Source organism: Nannospalax galili, unplaced genomic scaffold (assembly GCF_000622305.1).
Source record: "Nannospalax galili isolate Female #2095 unplaced genomic scaffold, S.galili_v1.0 scaffold661, whole genome shotgun sequence".
Taxonomy (NCBI): Eukaryota; Metazoa; Chordata; class Mammalia; order Rodentia; family Spalacidae; genus Nannospalax; species Nannospalax galili.
Window position 1 is genome coordinate 611,188 of NW_008345457.1, and position 2,946 is coordinate 614,133.

At 47.5% G+C, this 2,946-nt stretch overlaps 1 pseudogene; it reads left to right on the forward strand.

Annotated features, from left to right (window-relative positions):
- The first annotated feature begins 1,978 nt into the window (after positions 1-1,978).
- On the forward strand, positions 1,979-2,744 carry LOC103740932 (annotated as a pseudogene).
- The last annotated feature ends 202 nt before the right edge of the window (positions 2,745-2,946 follow it).

Here is a 2,946-nt window from a genome sequence, read left to right on the forward strand (position 1 = left end):
GAAAGAAGGAGCATAAGAGAGGTGGGACCATAGGAGAAGGGTATTATTAGGGAGAAATGGGGAAAATGGGGCCACCTTAAATGGGGAAACCATGATGGAAGGGTTAGACAATGCAAGAGATAAATAATGCCTAGCTAGTTTTAAAAAACCAGAGGGAACCATATTAGTCCAACAACCTACTGACAAACTATACATCCAACTAGATCAAGGAATATAATATATGTCTCGGCAAAGTTTATCTGAGAATGTTTGGTCTTTGCCCAAGCTTTATCGACATACCACATGGTAATTAAAAGTACCAGACTGATGGAACTAACCTTCTTGGATGTTTAACAGCCATACTTTGAGGCCTATACAAATTTGGTCAGAGGGGTATAAAGGACAGTTTTTCGCTCCTTGCCCTCCTAGGTTGACTAAGTTCCAGGGGACTATAAGCATCTCTCAAATGACCCTGTAACTGGTGTGTCACCTGTCCTCTTGATCAAGGAGGCCTTGGAGACCCCACCAGATGGACTTGAATCAGTGTCCAGTCTACAAAGAGGAGGGTCAACACAGAGGAATCATTTCCTCCATGCTTCCAAGCAAAGCCAGCCATGGTTGAGCAGGACCTTCAACTTATCTTCATATAGATGGAACTGGTAAAAGAAAGGAGCCAGGGCCTCCTCCCAAGCCCATGTGACCCCTGAGGAACAGATCCTCAAACGGCTTTAAGAGTAAAAATAAACTGATTTATCTGGGCCAACTGTAGGGTCTTAAACACCCCAAAGGAAAGTATAACCAAAGATTAAAGGGGTCAATATAATTTTTTAAGAGTCCTTATGTATAGCTAAAGGCTCCATAAGAAGAAACAATTCCAGACAGGAGCTACCTTCCTATGAGTTGTTGGCCAAGGTGGCCCAAGAGACTCCCAGACAGTAACCCACCCTAAAACTGGGAAAATGAACAGCAGACCCCAATCTTATCTAAAGGAATATTGACAACTGATTGATGCTAGGTGAGGAACAGTTGCTCTTCCTAAAACAAGGATCTCTAGATAGGCTGACTAGATTCAGCGGATGGACAAGCACTGGGGAACGGCTGGGGCACCAATAACACGGTGAACAGTAACAGGGATGACAGAATATATGGGCGCCAGTGGCAGGGGGAGGCTATGGCAGGGTGCCATTTGGGAAGTGGGTATATAGATGAATAAGATTATTTGGGATTTTCTGTATGAAATACAAAACAAAAATCAAATTTTAAAAAAATGAGTTACATTTGAGGAGGAAGCATTAAAATTCATGTTAACTAGTAGAGATGATAAACATTACCATTGAAATCTACCTGATGACTTTATATCCATACTCAGGTGCCAAGGATCCAAGTGTAACCGACTGTGACTAGTAGTAATCAAATACATGGGGATTAGAGACGCATGTGTAAACATCTAAATGTTAGTAGCATTAAAAATGAGTCTTAGCCGGGTGTGGTGGCACACACCCTTAATCCCAGTACCGGGGAGGCAGAGGCATGTGGATCTCTGTGAGTTCAGGGCCAGCCTGGTCTACATAGTGAGTTCCAGGACAGCTGAGGCTACAGGGAGACCCTGTCTCAGACCAAAAAATAAAAATAAAAAATATATTTTTTAAAAAAGGGATACTGCTAGCTGGGGTGGTGGCGCACACCTTTAATCCCAGCACTCGGGAGGCAGAGGCAGGCAGATCTTTATGTGCTTGAGACCAGCCTGGTCTACATAGCCTACTCATTCCAGGCCAGCTGGGGCTATGGGAGACCCTGACTAAAGGAAAAAAAAAACTCACACACACACACACACACACACACACACACACACAAAGTCTTTCAACTGCGGGCAAGGGGCAGTGTCACAGGCAGAAGTGGCAGTTGCTCCTCTGTGATCTCTGGCTTCTGGCGCCTAGAGGAGCTGCCAACGCCCCCCACCCCTCCATGTGCCTGGGTGGTGCCGCTCACCCCAGGGTCTATGGAAGTGATGAAAGGACCCCTCAGCCTGGCTCACCAACAGAGCAGACGAGCAGACCATTTGCTGCCTTCTGGGAAATACGAAGAGGCGATTTCTTGTCACAAAAAGGCTACAGGCTCACTTACCACTGGGACTGCAAAAGGACAGCCACCTCCTCATTAGGGAGAGGTGGAAGGGGGTAAAGCGGGAGGAGAGGTCGAAAGCACAGCAGAACACAGACAGGGACACCTGCAGGCATCTCACAAGCCCTCTGAGGGCATGGAGGGCCAGAGACCTCGTCTCAGAAACACATCCCTACCACAGAGAGGTGCCCCGTTGAGGTGCAGGGGATCCAGACACGCTGCTGTTTTTACTTCAGCAGAAGAGCCAGCAGAGCCAAGTGTTGGAAGCAAAGCCCCAAAGGACGATAGAACTATAGAGGAGCAAGCAACCAAAACTGCTGCCTTGAAGAGGCACGCGGAATTCCTTATGGCCGAGAATGAAAGACTAAAGAAAGAAACAACTAAAGGCTGAAAAGGCCAGACTTCCGAAGGGTCCAACCGAGAAGGATCTGGACGTAGACGCAGACTTCCTAGAGAAGTCGGAGCTGTGGAGTTTGCTGCCGCACTCGGACAGCGCCACAGCCTCTGCCACCTGGGAGGTGTTCGCAGGGAGCAGCAGGAAGGCCAAGGACATCCCGGTACCCAATCTCCCCTCCTTGGATTTTCCAGAACTTCCACTTATGGAGCTCAGCAAGGATATTCTGAAAGGACTTATGAATAATTAAAATGGAAAGCCATTGGCAAGGGTGGTGACAGCTAATCCAGAAAAGAATACAGAGGGAAAGCCATGCCCAAGGGGAATCCCGGAAATGCTCTGCCTGGGTGCTGTGGACACGAGGCAGTACCAGGACTCTGGAAAGTCACTGTGAAAACGTCCTTGCCTATCTGATTCTCAAGCTCCAGATTCCGACTTGGTGGACACTAAAC